Genomic DNA, 17167 nt, shown 5'->3' on the forward strand with positions numbered 1-17167 from the left:
TCTTAGCTAAGAAAAAAGAGAAACTAGATACTTATGATTGTACAATATTCTTTTTCTCTTACAATTGATTATTAAAAAGTATATTTTGTCTTCCTCTCCCCCTTTCTCCCTATAAAAAGCAAAACAAAAATCTGTGTACACATAGTTGGGAGCTATGATTAACCTACAAAACCTACTTACTACTGTATCAGTTTCAAAGAAACTCCTATTTCCAACTCAATGGGAGGACCTTAAGTAGATTTTCTGGGAAGGTCTCTGCTTTCGGATATGTGATGTGCCCATGTCACTTTCACTGGAAAGATATTAAAACAATATGGATCCTTTTAAAGATAATAAGAGATCACAAGCTATGGTAGACAAATGTAGTAATTAGGTGAGCTAATTTTAACCCTTTTGGGATACAATCTATTTTACTGACTTATTGGGGACCGAAGAGTTCATAAAACCATACGTCTTTAAATCACAGTAGATAAGGTGCATAAGCTGCCTTATAGTGTATTGCATTGTTTTTATGTCCTTAAAACCACATTGCAGTGACTTCTAGTGCACTGAAGGCATTGGGATGTTGAGTTCTTCACTGATGTAACTCCTCCTACTCCCACAATTGCAGCGAAAAATGGTTTGTATAATTGGTCACTTGTAAGATAGGTCAGATCTTAGCTGACTCTGTTATTTAAATTTCAACTATTAATGTATTCAAATATCAGACAATAAGTGTCTTTTAGTACAAGATGCAAGACATCAGGGAAGGACTCCATTTGAAGTTATCCATTATTTTTAAGCAACATGACTAGCTCCTGTACCAATTTATTAGACAATAAAGCAAGAAGGATAATACTAATTCAGGCTTGCTTCTGGCTTAGATCATTTGGCTCTCTTTGGTCAGCCAAATGTGCAAAAAGTTGCAACATCTGAAAATATGGAAGGAGTGTGGCTTGTGGGTCTGGGCATCTAGCAGAGATGGCTTTTGAGGTTGGTGCTGCTAGGGTTTGCACTATACTAGGATTGAGGTAGACAATGCAACTTCTTGTGTTGGAAGCGAGACAGGGCACTGTGGTTGTCACTCTTGTCTTCTCATGAAATACCTGCATCTCTGATTGCAAGGCTAGCCATTTTGTGCAGCCAGATAAGCAGAGAGCTCATGGGAGTGGCTAGGGCCGGCTGGCCTAAACATACTCTTATTCTAGGAATGCAGTTCTTGGGTTTGCACGGAAAAAGGTGCAGCTAACTGCTCACCCATTTGACTGGCTTAAAAGAGCCAATTCTCATTGAAAGTTTCTTGCTGCCTCAAGCTCTTGCCTGTCTCTAAGGGCCGTGATGGACCCCAGAAGTCTCTTCTGTGCAAGTTTCTCATGGCATCTGAGGTACTTGCCTTTGCTTAGAGCTTGGGCAAATCCTTGAGGTGTAGCCCTGCTTCATGCTCAGGTATGGAATAAAAGTAAAAATCTTATTTACTTGAGCTGTGCAACTCCCCCTGAAGCTGATATGCTGCACAGATTTTAAAAGTGTGGATTAGTGGCCTGAGCTCAAGACCAGAGAGCTGGAAACTCCTGCACTCTGATCTCAGCTTCAGTGATGACCCCCTTTGTGACCTCAAACAAGGTTGCTTACACCTCTGTGTCTTGGTTTCCATATCTGTAAAATGAGATGATACATGCCTACCTTGTTTGTAAAATGCAATAAAGAAAGTTGCTATAAAGGTGTGACAGGATGTCCAGTCACAATGGGTGAGATTTTTAAAGGTATTTAGGCACCTACAGATACAGATGGGTGGGTGGTGGGATTTTGAAAGGGCTTAAGTGCCTAACTTCCATGGAAATCATTTCTTTTCTGCCTTCATCACTGCCTTGTTGCTTTTGAAAATCACACCAGCCCCTGTCTTCATCTTCAGGTGCCTAAATACCAAAATCTGGTCCAATCCTCCTTTTGGACATGGGCTGTTTTCTCAAGCACTTGGGGTAAACATTTCAGAAATACCTAAGTAATTTAGCCCTAGTCTACATTACAAAGTTAGGTCAACATGAGCCATCTTGTGTCAACATAGTTGTTCCTGTGTCTACACTTAAATTTGTTTCCCACCGATGTAAGCACCCCATTACAGTGGTGCAGTCAGTCCACCTCCCTGAATGGCATTGAACCATGGCTGATGTGTTGAAGTTGGCTCAGCATGAATGTAAACACTGCATTACCTGTGTTGGACCCTAACAGTCCTCCAGCAACTGTCCCACAATGCCCAACAACACTGACCACTCTGGTCACAATTGTGAACTCCACTGTCCAGGAGTCATGGATACTAGAAGGCACCCCACCCTTAAAGCACTGAATTTTTTAAATCCCTTTTCCTGATTGTCCAGTTTGGCATGCACATCTAGCTGTTCTCCATTGTTTGCACAACTGCTCAGCTGGTCATGCTGGCTACATGCATGGGATCTTGTGAAGGGGCTGGGGCACACCCTCACACTGACAGAGAAGAGACTAATGAGCACCTCTGGGCAGTTCAACGCCAACCAGGCACTTTCAAAGCTTGTTCTGCCTGAACGGGGGAACTTAAAAGGGAAAACATCATAGGAAGGGGTGATGAACAGGGAGGAGGCTGCTCTGCCTCAGACTGCTGACAGGGCCTCTCTAGGGGCTTGTCTGCACTGGCACTTTACAGTGCTGCAACTTTCTTGCTCAGGGGTCTGAAAAAACACCCCCCTGAGCGCAGCAAGTTTCAGCACTGTAAAATACCAGTGTAGACAGTGCACTAGCACTGGGAGCTAGGCCCCTCATGGAGGTGTTTGGGTTTTTTTAGAGCACTGGGAGAGCTCTCTCCTATCTCTCTGCTGTGATTACACAAGCCAAGCCAGCACTTTAACACTGCCAGTGTAGACTAGACCTAAGAGAGAGAGACCAACAAGCCTCACCATTTCCGAAGGTTTACTACCAAGCGTTAGGGCAGCATGCCCCATGAGGAAGGGCTGAAGGTGGGCCTTGTATAGACTAAGCCGTAAGGGCTGACCCAGGAAGACTGCCTGAGTTCAGGTCAATCTTGTTTCTTTTCAATTTCCCATGGACTCCCCTCTCCTAACAGGGAAGAATGAGGGGAGAGGACTTTGGTTTGTTTGCTCCCAAGAACCCCTTAGGTGTCTTCTGAAGGCCGGGGGGAGAGAAAGACATTGAAGGACCTGAAGCTTGGCCTGGAGGGAACTTGATGGGACCCCTGCCCCCCACAGGTATCCTGTGCCTGTAGGGAGAAGAGGCTTTGCCAGCACATCTACAGACCAGCCATAGATATGTGAACATCTATGAGCAGATTGCACTGGGGGATGCAGAAGAAGGGGTAAACAGAGCTGAACAGCAGTATGGCATGAAACTGCAGCAGGCATACCAGAAGGCCAGGGAGGCCAGCAATTGATCTGGTGCCAAGCTACAGACTTGACACTTTACAAAGATTTGTATGCCATACTTGGCGGAGATCCCACCACCACCTTGCAGACCACAGTGGATACCTCAGAGGAGCCTGAGATACAGGCACCTGGCATGAACAGCCAGGGAGAGGGGGAAGAGAAAGAAGAGGAGGATAGAAAACTTGCTGTGTGTTGGGGGGGAACAGTTATTCCATGAGGCAGGACCTGTTTGAGACTCCAGTTGGTCCCATCATTCAAGCACCAGCAAGACCAGTGCAGGGGAAGAAACCTCAAACAAGTGCATAAGTGTATTTCCTGTTACAGTGATGGTGCCCCCAACATAGCAGGACACAGCTATTGCCTTTTCATTAATTTACTTGTGCTAGAAGAGGTATCAGTACAACAAAGTCATAGAGTTGTTACTTGCTTCCTTTCCCCTGTAGAACTGTGGGGGAGGGTCACATGGAGAAGATTGTTTATGTACACAGGCAGCTATAACCATTGGGATACTTTTCTCCCTGAAATACAATCTTGTGAGTAAACAATGCCTCTTCAATCTACCAAAAGCATTATTCAACTGTAATTCTGCACCAGCTTTCCTTGGTGCTGTCCAGGTGCCTAATGTATGGCTTCATGAGCCAGGGGAGTAAGGGGTAGACTGGGTCCCCAGCATCATTACTGATACTTCAAGATCACTAATTTTAAGTCACCTGTCAGAAAAGAAAGTCCCTGGTAGCTTTCTGAACAGTCCTGTGTTCTTAAAGATGTGTGTCACTCACCTTCCCTGAGAGCCAACACTGATGTCATTGAAGGGTCCTCAGTGATCCACCAATGCTTGCATAACCCTGGAAAATAGCCCTTTTTGTTGTACAATGTGGCAAGGTGCTCTGGTGCCAACACACGGATATTCCTGCCATTTAATGCTCCATCACAATTCAGGAACCCCATTGCTACAAATCCATTCATTATATCTTGCACATTGATGAGAGCCGCAGTCCTGAGTACCAGGAGCCGATTAATGGCCCTGCACACTTGCATGAAAATGGCCAACTATTTACAGCTGCTCCATGAATGCCACTAATGTTCTTGAATTGGTTCTCACTATGTCCACAGCAATCTGACCCCCTGGAAATCATGATGTTCCCCACACCTCTTCTTGCAGTTTTGCAAATATGGGAGGATCGCGTGACCTGTGCTTTCTGTGCTCATGACAATAGTGCAGAGTTTTGCAGGCTCCAGGCTTCTGTCAGAGATGGTGGACACTGACAAGTCCATTGTGGGTTCATAGGATTTTCAAAAAAGACATGAAAATTATGGGATAGAGATGGCATTATGGGGTGGAGAACATTGCATGATGGGAACTTGATCCCACAGTCCCAGTCACCCCCTATGTAACTCATTTCTGCCTGACCATGCATTGCCAAAACTTCCCAAAAGACAATGTGCTGGTCGGTGGGACATGTACCCCTGGTGCTCTGCACTGTGCATTGACAAGCATTCCTGGTGAGTAAGCACACCATCGATGCAAGGAGCCAAATATGCACTCGGACAAGCGATATACTAATTGTGTCAGCTTTATGCTGACGTGACATGCATCGGCAAAAGTTTGTAGTGTAGATGTTCCCTTAGGCACCCAAGACTATATCTGTATATAGTGTACTGGCAGCAGCATGTGGTGTACACATAGCTACATGCTGCAGTGAAAAGCAGGCTGCTCCTGCACTGCAATGTGTAGCTATATGATGCAATGAAAGGCTTTGGCAGGGAGAAACTCTGGCAGGTCCCAGAGGTGGGGAAAGGCTTCTGCAACAAGGAGCTGCCAGAGCCTTTCACTGTGATAGAGATAGCAGGATACTATATTGCTAGTGTAGATGGGTGAAGGGGGCACCACTTGGGTGGTAGATCACTTAAGGGTTCAAGGGTGCATTTGCTCACCTAAGAGTGTCTTATTGTCTACACTGCTATTTGTACCTGGGGAAGGTGGCATCGCAGTGTATGTACTCTATATGATACTGTTAAGGAATGTGCAGTGTAGACATATCAATCTCAACAGAGGGCAGATTTAAGCTCCAATTGACTTAGATATTTTTTGAAAACTTTACCCATAGTAACTTGGAAGCAGAGCTAAGTGAAATTTTTCAGACAAATTTTATTTGCTGAAAAAGGCAGTTTCAGGTCCACCAATGCTATTTGTGAATTTGCATCAAATTTAGTGACTAGTTTTAGCTTGAAAAAAGAGTTACTTATGTGAGAAACTCAAATCATTTTGACTTTTTCTAACAAAATATTTTGGTTTTTCATTTCAAAATTACATTTCATTTTGAAATTTGACTAAAACTAATGTATTTTAAAAGGGTTAAACCTGAAAGCTAAACACAGCATTTCATTTGGGGATGAACAAAACATTTTGGTCGACCTGAATTTTTTGGGTGTGTGTGTGTGTGTGTGTGTGTAGAGGGAAATGTTGTTTTGCTGAAGAAAACTGAAAAACATTTGTTTTTGCTTGACCCAAAATGATTTTTTAATTATTTTTGGTACAACAAGTGAACTGACAAAAATCAATTATTCTCACAGCTTTCTTTTCTGGAAAGACCTGCTCTTGAATAATTCAGCATTTACCATATTTTTGCCCAGTTACTCACAGTAGCAACTTACACCTGCATCATTAACAATTTCTAGAAAATTTTGATTTCACAGTAGAAATTTCAAAGCCTATCCCAAACTGAAAATAGAAAAGTATAACTTGAAAAAGAGATTCCACAAAAATACCCTCATCAACTCTAGCACTTCTTAAAACTAGACAGAATTCCAACAAGAAATGCTGAAAGAAAAAAAATGTGTCAATGCTTCTTGTTTAGAAGATGTTTTCTATTATCTGTTGCAGTGCAAATATTGTGCAGTGTGAGGCGGTGGTTTTCCATGTGCTACAGGCTGTCAGTGCAACCTTTTACTGACTGCACATTAAAATAACCATATGATCAAACAACTTCAGGCATGAACACTTTGAAAAACTCCCCTTCATACTTCCATTTAAATTAGGGAGAACAATGTCCCTGAATATGCTCTGAATAATTGTTTCAAATGTCCAAAACTTTGTTAGTTACTTCCAAACTTAATAGATTTTAAGGCCAGAAGGGACCATTAGATCATCTCGTTTGACCTGTTGTGTGTGTAACATAGGCCGTAGAATTTCACATGCTTACCCCTGTAATAAGCCAATAACATGTGTTTGAGTAAAGCATATCTTCCAGAAAGGCTGCCGGTCTTGGTTTGAAGACAGCCAAGATGGAGAATCCACCACTTCTTTCAAGGAGACAAAGGCACTAGTTCTCTTTCAGGTGTATATATGTGTCAGGTTTGACATTTAAAAACAAATCTGAGTGCAAGAAAAACTTGGTAACGTTTTAAATGGACACGTTTCTCTTACCATGCATCCCTTCCTCCCCACACTCTGTTGGAAAAATGAAAACCAGCCGAACAGATTTTTGAGGAATCTTCCATACTTGCAGAAATAATACACTTCTGCTTTAAGAGACATGTCAGGTGTACCATCTCAGTTTTAAACTTTTAACATTTCTAATGCAGTACAGCATTTGGAAGTGCATATGTGAGTATTTATGCACTCATACAGGCCCATGTTATGTATTTCTTTGCACATGAGGCAACCAGCATCCCATATCATGCGTTCCCCGAGTAATAGTGTAGTGAGTGGTGCAGGACATGCCTTCGTGTGCTAGAGGCTGTACATGCTGGATCCTTTTAAAGGATTAACAACTGGCTTCCCCAGCAGAATGCTTTCAAAAATTGCTGTTGGGGTGGGGCCATAGCCCCTTATATGGCAGTTGCTTCTACAACCACAATCTACCTTTCTGAAAGTTGTCAGATTTGGGAGCCATTTATTTTTTATTGCATTAAAGGTGAAACAATTCTAACAATGGGCAGGATAGGATTACAAGTTAATGCTTTAGCTTGTTAGCCCAGCTATACTGGCGTATCCCAATTTGCATCACCACTAGTGTCAATTATTAGCCGCTTTATTTTGTGTCTTGGACATACGGATGTGCTTTTGGGAAAATGTAAATAGAAAAGGTTTCATAAAGTTAGCATTGCTTTGAAAAAAAGCATCCAATGAGGTCTAGTTTTGCTTGTTACTGTAGGTACTGTGGCTCCGCTCAGAAGGAATTAATTCATAGGGTAGTGGCAGGTCTTCAGAAAACATAACTACTAAGAAAAGAAGGGAAAAAAACATATTAATGATAACTCAGCCCAAAAGCAAATGGCCAATTTGATAAAGGGCTAGATGGCAATTATAGACTAGTAGAGTTACTTACCTGAGAAAGAAACAAAGAAACCAAATTTTTAGAAGCAGAGTTCCACTAAATGATTTTATTCCTTTTAATTAAAAGAGATATTTTTACCAAGCCAGTCTGATCACTGACATATTATTGTATAGCGTAACCATTAATACAGGACATTTAGAATATTGTTCGAACGGGAGACTTTATTTCAAATTCATGGAAAAACTGTCTTTCAAGTGACACATGACAGGCCTTCAGAGAGGAAGGATGGCCCAGGCATTAGGGTGCTATCTGGGGATTTGGGAGATCAACGTTCATATTCCTGTTTGACCACACTCCCTGAAGGATGGTGGACAAAGTCTCTCTGTGCCTCAGTTGTGCATCTGTAAAATGAAGATAATCCTTTCCTAGCTCACAGGGGCTTTGTAAAGACTAATATATTGTGCAGAGCTCAGGTACTATGGTTACAGGGGCCATATAAGTACCTAAGATGAGGCAGATCTCCTTATAGTCTAGGCACATGCCATGACTCCCATATATATATATATATCATTGTTAAACGTGCAGCAGGATGGAAAGGGGCATAAAAATGTGCACATTTTCCGGCAACTGAAGCATGCTGTGGAGCTGTTTTTAATATGTACCTTTACTGTCTATAATTATAATATTGACTCCTTATAATGTTCAAAGTACTGAGCAGTCATTTACTAGTTTACATTCACAACAGGGTTATGCACAGGTATGGTTAGTAGTATTGTTTGCATTTTTACAGATGGGGAAACCGAGGCAGGCATTGATGTGACTTGCCCAAGACCACACACAGCAAGTCGGTGTGGCAGGGCTGGGATAAGAGCACACTTCCTATCTCCCAGCCTGAGGCTCATTCCAGTGCACCACAATGACTTTCATAGTAAAATGATGGACTCCGTGGGGGCTATGCATAGTCAGAATTCTGGTAAGACACAATTGTTTATTACACATTGCTCTAAGTTCTCCTTTAGTTTATTCACACATCTGCTTGACCCACAGAAAAGCCAGCTGTAAACACTGAAACCTAATGGTGCAGTCCTCAACCCAGCTGCTGTACTCATGGGTCCTGATCCTGCGAGTTAGTGATTCTGTATGGGTGGATCCCTGCACTTGCATGTGGTTCCATTGATTTCAATAGCAGGTGTTTGCCATGTGGAGATCCATGGAGGGCCAGGACCATATTTGACAAAAAGCATCACTGTGATGGCTGAGAAGGGGCCAATTAACTGGATAGGTCACAGCTGAGGGGAAATAGGTGGCCTAAATAGTCCCCTGAATGATGATGGAACCCAACTGAGAAGGAACAGTGGGGCTAGTACAGGGGTAGGCAACCTATGGCAGGGGTGCTGAAGGTGGCACACGAGCTGATTTTCAGCGGCACTCACACTGCCCAGGTCCTGGCCACCCGTCCGGGGGCTCTGCATTTTAATTTAATTTTAAATGAAGCTTCTTAACATTTTTAAAACCTTATTTACTTTACGTAGGACAATAGTTTAGTTATATATCATAGACTTATAGAAAGAGACCTTCTAAAAACATTAAAATTATTACTGGCACGCAAAACCTTAAATCAGAGTGAATAAATGAAGACTCGGCACAGCACTTCTGAAATGTTGCCAACTCCTGGGCTACTATAAAGCCAGGAAGCTGGCAGCAGAAAGGGGCTACAGTGAGGAAGTCTGTAGCCACTCTCTGGACATTAGAGAGGGAGAAGGAGGGAAACATGCGTTGCAGGAGGATGTGGGAAGAGGCTCAGAGAAATGGCAGCAAGGTGTAAGGTGGTATAGACTTTGGCTGCTGATTAGAGGGACTCAGCTGGAACTCGGAGTACAGGGCAAGCCAGGGTTCCCCTAGCAGCTGCTGGGGAGGTGGCATTATCTGGGCAGTGAATGAGAAGACTGTTGCAGACAGTTTCTACAGAATCACTTTGATACTTTGGAAGAGGAAGACAGATAGTGACCTGACCAGAGGCGGCAGGGTGCACAACAAGTGGTGGAAGATGATGTCAGACCTGGAAAGAGCTAATCCCCAGAGCAGCCAGGAGGAGGCACCCTAGCGGTGAGTGAACTTCATTACACTTACCTTTTCTTAAGACTTTAATCTGGTCAGTATCATCCTGCTCTAGCTACAACTTCAGACCAATCCAGGTGGTATGATCAAGAACTAACCCTCATCGAATCCTTGTCTGCAGGATCATAGGTCATAGATCAGCAGGTCAGCAATGTGGATTACTTTGTGTCAAGTCTTAATTGTTAATTATTATTTGCTAAGTGCAAACAGTGTGCTTGACCCTGCCCTAAAATCTTAAAGGCAATTCTGTAGAATTTATAATACTTAATATTTGTAGAATACCTTCATTGCATAGTACTTCTCGATGGAATCTAAGTAAGATCTCTAACTGTACAATGGGGGAGGTGAGATACAGAGAGGTTGATTGACTTGACCAAGGTTACATAGTGGGTCAGGAGCAGAGTCTGGAAGAGAGCCCAACTCTCCTTACTCCCAGTCCCCTTATTCAAGGTGTTCCATGAACAGCCAAGCAGTGGGAGTGTCTGGCTAGTGGTTACAGCAGGGGACTAAGAGTCAGGATCCTGGATTTTGTTCTGCTCCCATGTGGACGTGTCATTTAGGGGCACAATTTTCCTTATATGATGCAAATGCACTAAGGCTGAAGAGGGCATAGGCTCCCCTTTCCTCTCACACCCAGCCCCCAGAAGCATACATATGTGGCAGCAGGGCCACCTAGTGCTGGGAGGCAAACCAGCTAGTAAAGCTGCTGGCCCAGCAGAATCCCACAAGGTTTATTTTCTGTTGCAAAGGGGTGAAGCTGGGACCTAGTGGGTTAGCATAGATGCTGTGGCACATCATATGTTAGCTTGGAAGTGCCTGCTGTTGCTCTTTAAAACATCCATACCCCATTATTCATTTCCCCTGTTATCCTGGAGCTAGCCCTGCTCAGTAAGTCTTCAGCAAGAAAAGATAGGAATTAACCTCTCCATGTCCCCATCTGTGAAATGGATCTAATACTACTTACGAGTATCACAGTGTGTCATGAGGCTTTTCACTCATATGTGTCAAGCAGTTTGTGATCCTCTGATGCAGGGATCATAGTGCATATTTTAAGGTATGCTTTGGATTTTGTCTCTCTGTGGCTTTAGAAAGTCCTGTCAATCTGGTATGTAATCGAAGATCCTGCTGTGTTCCAGAAAGCTGTTAATTAGGTTTGAGATACTATGTTGTTCCAAAGCAGATGAAATAAGTTGTGCTGGCCTTCCCTCCACCGGATTAGTCTGAGGGCAGGCACCTCAAGTACTGTGGAATCCCTTCCTCACCGTCTGCTGGAGTTCCCCCATCCAGTAGTTGTGCTTAAGGCTTTTCTATCTGGGATCAGTTCATCTTTGTCCATTTTGTCTGCCTTTATCCAGATTTAATCTTTTTTCACTAGCCCTCCTCTTTGTCTTGTATGATTGTTTTTAAATGCATTAGACTGGCTCAGTTTTTAGGGGCCATCACCTTTAGCAGTAGACATATTGTTCTAATTTCAAACCACTTCCCCTGGTCTCCTGAGGTGTCCATTAGAAAATATTAAAATAAGCAGTTGTTTTAAAAAAAAAAAACTTTACAGCAATTCCATGCCTTCTTATTATTATTAGTAGGGACAAATGAAGTTCTTCTTGCTCACCGTTCCGTAGGTACAACAATTTTTCTCCCCTTGGCTACCTACATGGTTATTTTTGTGTCAATTGCTGATGTTATGTAGCCACTAGATGTCCCTCTTTGGCTTTTCTTTTGGAAACCAGTATTGCAACCAAAGTCAATCTGTAAAGAGCAAAACAGTGCTGTTCTGCTGTCCTGGCAGATTGGGTTGTAGGAAACAAATATTTCGCTTGCTGCAAAGAACAAATTCGTAACAGACGTCAAGGCAAATTGGTGCCTGGCTACAGTAGCGTTATACTGAAGAATATTAGGAGAAGGCTTTTGTGTAGGGAAAAAATGGAAAAATATTTTTAATTTATAGCTGACGCTCTAGACCAATTTTAAATTTGCCATTAAATGAGTAAAATAATAAGTAACTGAAAAGTATAACTTCTTTTATCTGAGGCTCTTAGTGTACAAATCTTTATTAAAAAAAAAAGCCTCACAATATCTCTGAGAAGTAAATAAATGTGGCACATATTTAGCGGTGGGGTAAAGCAAAGGACACAGAGGAAAAAAGGACTTGTCTAAAATCCAACAGCACGTCAGAGTCAGAAATAGAACCCAGGAGTTCTGCCTCAGTCTCCCTGGCTTTTAGTGCCAGATTATGAGGAGAAAGTCTTTTCTATAATGGTTTCATTAGAAGAATCTGGCCATACACAGAGTTCAAGCTGGAGAATTTAAAGATAATGTAAAAAAAATGACTTGAGTCTTTGTAAAATGAAACTGCCCTTTAATATAGTGTATGTGTAGCAGATTTACCTGTCTCACCAAATGCCAAATAAAGTGGCTGGGGGCATCTTTGAGTGAGCTACTTGGCAGAGGGATGCAACACAGTGTCAAGATAATGAATAGGACCTGGCTGGATTGAGGGAAAATATCTAAAATTGAGTTTTTTATTTAATGGATTTGAACTTTTCGTGGCCAATTACCTGTTCACTGTAAGAGAACAAAATTATAATAAAAAAGTGCAAAGGTTCATTTTTAGTTCTTCTAGAAAGGGAAGAGGTATCATGGAGGGCTTTTTCCCCCCTGCCCCCCGCTCTGAAACAGTTCATCCAACCCTAGTATGGATCTACCTCATGAGGAAGTCCCATAGAATGTACCGAATGAAACAGATAGGGGTCTATGGATACTATTCTAAAAACACACACATTTACTAAAGAATGACATCCATTCAATAGGAGTAATAGAATTCTTTAGAGGAGATTTAAAAAAAAGCAACCTACAGACTAGTTATAATTTTCTATTAAATTCTACAGAGCTTTCCCATTTGAAATAGCATCCTGAGTTCATGCAGCTCTGATTGTAGTATTTTTTTGAGCCCCATGCATATGTGCTTTCAAGAAGAGAAGTGTGGCCCAGAAAAGTGTCACTCTATGCAAGACACAAGTTTGGTGAGGTAATAGTTATTTACCTCACTCACCTCGTCTCACTCATAACCTGTGACCAACACAGCTACAGCACTGCAAATAACTACATGCAAAAAAAATCACACATTTTACCATGATAAATCTGTTATATTCTGAAAAAATACAAAACTGAGCTAAGTTCCCATCACCGTGGACGTTTTCACCTTGGATCTGATTCAAAGACCAGTTAATTCATTGAAAAAACTCCCACTGATTTCAGTGAGATTAGGATCTAGCCCAGCATTCTAGACTGTATTCCCTTTATTCATATAATGCTAAAATATCTTTACCACATACAGCAATGCACGGACAAGATATTAGATTGTGAAATCTCAGTTGAAACTTGTAATGGAGTCTCCACCCCCTCTGAGCTTTACCTGGGTTTTAATTGCTGTTACTAGAAATCCAGTCCATTTTCATATTTTTGATCTCAGCAAGTGGCCTTTGGTTATGTTACTGATGGGGCATATCTCAGCAGGGGTCAGGAGAGACTGCTACTTGAAAATGTACCCTTCTGGTTATGTGGAGCTGTTTTGTTCTGTACAATGTTACAGGGACACTCTCAACTTGATATTAACAACAAGCCAAATGTAGTTTCAGGTTCTACCCCTGAATCCTTGTGCCAATTTTTATGGGATTGCAATTAGATATTTCAATTTTTTTAAAATGCTTCTTTCTCTCCTCTATTTTTAGGTGCAAGAACAAACCATGCTAAAAGGGAGACTAACTCGTTCATGGAATCTTGTATCACAGGCCACCACACCATCCAGCCACCCACACACTAAACCCGCCAACTGAAATTAGACCAAAGTATTTACAATGCTTGGAAGACTAAGGTGTTGTGTGAATTAACTTACCTGAGAGGAGAAACTGAATCTGACTAGACACAGGTTATGTCTATGCTTCAAGCTGAGGATGTGATTCCTGGCTCAAGTAGACACACCTATGCTAGCTCTGATCAAGCTAGCACACTAAAAATAGAATGTAGCTGCAGTGGTTCAAGCTACAGGAGGAGTGAGCTGCGAGTATAGCTAGGACAGGGACATACTCTGGTTGCTAGCCCCTCCCATTGAGAGACTGCTATCAAGAGAAACCAGGAAGACAGGGCAGGGGAAAAGGTGAACAAAGAGTGGATGGGTGGAACAAAGGCAGGGACCAGTGTCACTGAGAACTGAGGGGAGGATCTGAGGAACAGCTTGGCTTGAGGCTTGGTGAGAGAAAGGAATGTCTGTAGGGAGACAGGGACTAACGTGAGGCAGTTGGGGAACCTGGAGTTAGAGAAGAAACTGAGGAGTGAACTGGAGGTAGACAGTGGAGCTGGGGAAGGGGTAAGATGGGGTAGGGTGGAGAAGAAGTAAGAGTTTGGGAGCAGGAGAGACAGGAGTTGAGAGATGGAGAATTTGGACGAGGCAGGGAATTGGGAAGCTTGCATGGGTAGTAAATTGTCTGGAATGGTGTGTGGAGAGAATGATTTGTAGGGAGAGAATGGACTGTGGGAGAACTGAATTTGTGTGCTGGTGAAGTGATGGAGTGTAGGGTTGGCATGGGTTTGTTTACTTGATACTGTGGTGTTGCAAACTGGATTGTGATTGCAGTTGGGAGAAGAGCTGGTCCTGCAAGGTGGTTCAGTGATGAGCAAGAAGATAGAGTCATGTAAAAACATGCACTTGGAGAGAGATTGAAAAGACTGGAACTAAATGGTAGTCAACACAATGGAAAAGTTTGGAGCCCCTGCTCTAACGAGTCTTCCATATTACCTCTCCTACTTATATGCGTTTACTGTTACCTGATGTTTCCTGGTAGGAGCAATATAAACAGGAATCCATTTGCAATGTACAACCAAGACTTTATTGGTCCTACAAACTTATAAACATGACAGTTAATTGTGCTATACGTACCTCGCTACTATCTACATATAGTCACATATCGCTATATCTCTCTCTGTCTCTTGGGTATACAACTCCTGTAACAGCTCCCAAACTGTGATCCGTAGATAACTGTGCATTCTAATGTGCAGTGGAGCTCAGGGTGCAGCCAGAAGCATTCAAGATTACTCAAAACTGGTCTTTGGTGTAGCTCTACAAGCTCCATTGTAAGTCAGACTGTAGCTCTGTACTGGGGCTCATCATGGAAGCTGGTCTCTGAGTTCTTCATTAAGGGATCAATTCTGCAAATAGCTGAGTGCCATTAGTTCCCATGAACTTCAGTGCGAGTTGATGGCACTCAGCACTCTGCAGGAGCAAGACCAAAGCGCCTAGCCCTGCAAGGTGTTGAATGCCTCTTGTAGGTTGCCTAGTGCCCTCAACTTCTTTGGGAACAGAAGACATATAAACTCATAGACTTTAAGGCCTGAAGGAACCATCATGATCATCTAGTCTGACCTCTTGCACATTGTAAGTCACAGAACTTCACCCACCCACTCCTGTGGTAGGTCTGTAATCTCTGGCTGAGTTATCGAAGTCCTCAAACCTTGACTGAAAGACTTAAAGTTACAGAGAATCTACTATTTACTCTAGTTCAAACCATCAAGTGATCCATGCCCTATCCTGCAGAGGAAAGTAAAAACAAACAAACAAAAAATTCCCAGGGTCTCTCCTAATCTGACCTGAGGAGAAATTTCTTCCTGACCCCAATATAGTGATCAGTTAGTCCCTGTGCATGCGGCCAAGACTCCTCAGCCAGGTCCCATCTCTGGCCACTGGAAATATTTGCTAATATAAGTCACAGATGGGCCATGTGCCATTGTAGGCAGTATCATCAGAACATCCCCTGCACAAACTTAGCAAGCTCAGTCTTGAATTAGGTTTTGCCCCCACTGCTCCCCTTGGAAGGCTGTTCCAGAGCTTCACTCCTTTAGTTAGAAACCTTTCTCTAATTTCAAGCCTAAACTTATTGGTGATCAGTTCATAGGTTCCTACTCCAAGGGTGCTCCAAGACTGGAGCACTCATGGAAAAAATTAGCAAGTGCTTAGTACACACTGGCAGCCACCTCCCCACCCCCAGCACCTCCCGCCTGTCATGGAACAGCTGTTTCACAGCATGCAGGAGGCGGTGGGAGGGAGGAGCAGGGATGGGGTGCACTTGGGAGAGGAGGCAGAACTGTGTGGGAAGATGCAGGGTGGGGTAGAGCAGGGGCAGGAAGAAGCAGGTTCGAGGAAAGGTGTCATAAACAGATAGCTAAGGGTTAATGTCTCTTTCACCTGTAAAGGTTAACAAACAGTGACCTGCAACACCTGACCAGAGGACCAATCAGGAAACAAGATACTTTCAAATCTGGGTGGAGGGAAGTTTGGGTGTGAGTTCTTTGTCTTTGTCTGTTTCTCTCTGGGCTCTGAGAGTGACCACACGTATCTATAGGCTCTCTAATCTTCTGTTTCCAATTTGTAAGTACAAAGGTAGAAAGACAGTATAGTCTTTTAAATTGTTTTTCTGTATTTGCAAATGTGTAGTTTGCTGGAAATATTTTAAATTGTATTTTTTCTGGATAAGGCTGTTTATCCATTTTCTATAAGCTAAAACCCCTGTAATATTCCATCTTAAATTACAAATTATTTTACTCTTTTTGTCTTTTATTAAAAAACTTCTTTTTTAAAACCTAAGATTTTTTACTCCTTGTTAGTAAGGTATTGAGTCTGTACTCCCCAAGGAACTTGTGGAGAAAGGAAAATTCCTCTTTGTGTCAGATCACGGATCTTGAATCTTATTGCCTCTGGAATGAGGGAAAGGGAGAGAAACCTATGCTCTCTGTGCTTTTTCAAGCGAGTGAATCACGTAATCTCCTGTCACCATGCAGAAAATCTGCAGGAGTAAAGAGGGAAGGAAATGTTTATTTCCCTTGTTGTGAACTCAAGGGATTTGGTGCTTGGGTCCCCCAGGGAAGTTGGGAACCAGAGTTTATCAGGTACTCAGAATCCTGATTGGTGGCAGCATATCAGATCTAAGCTGGTAATTAAGCTTAGAGGATTTCATGCTAGTACCTCATTTTTTGGACTCTAAGGTTCAGATTGAGAAAAGAATACTGTGACATGGTGTCAGCGGTGGGATAGATAAGAATCCAAAAGCCAGTAAGATTATTATTTTTCTTTTTCTTTGCTAGCTGCTAGTAAGCAGAGAGAAGGGGGTTTTCAAACCTACAGCCAGAAATTTTTTTTTCCTTTCTCCTTTCTGGCTGTGCATAGAGATTGCCTCAGGCAGGGCCATTAAGGTTTAACGAGGTCATTTGTTAAACAATAGGACTCCAGCTGTAAGTCAACTACACCAGCAAAACACATCTGCAAATGAAAGGGTCTTTTATTTCTTTTACTTTACGTAAAAGGTTAGTGAAAAAAGTTAGAAAGGCACT

At 42.5% G+C, this 17167-nt stretch overlaps 1 long non-coding RNA gene across 1 annotated transcript; it reads left to right on the top strand.

Moving 5' to 3' along the window:
- The first annotated feature begins 8340 nt into the window (after positions 1-8340).
- Positions 8341-15859, top strand: LOC142047339 (uncharacterized). The gene is made up of 3 exons (XR_012656586.1): positions 8341-8642; positions 8717-8795; positions 13519-15859. It is a non-coding gene; the product is annotated as an uncharacterized LOC142047339 (long non-coding RNA).
- Positions 15860-17167: the final 1308 nt, after the last annotated feature.

This window comes from Chelonoidis abingdonii, chromosome 1 (genome assembly GCF_003597395.2).
Source record: "Chelonoidis abingdonii isolate Lonesome George chromosome 1, CheloAbing_2.0, whole genome shotgun sequence".
Lineage (NCBI taxonomy): Eukaryota > Metazoa > Chordata > Testudines > Testudinidae > Chelonoidis > Chelonoidis abingdonii.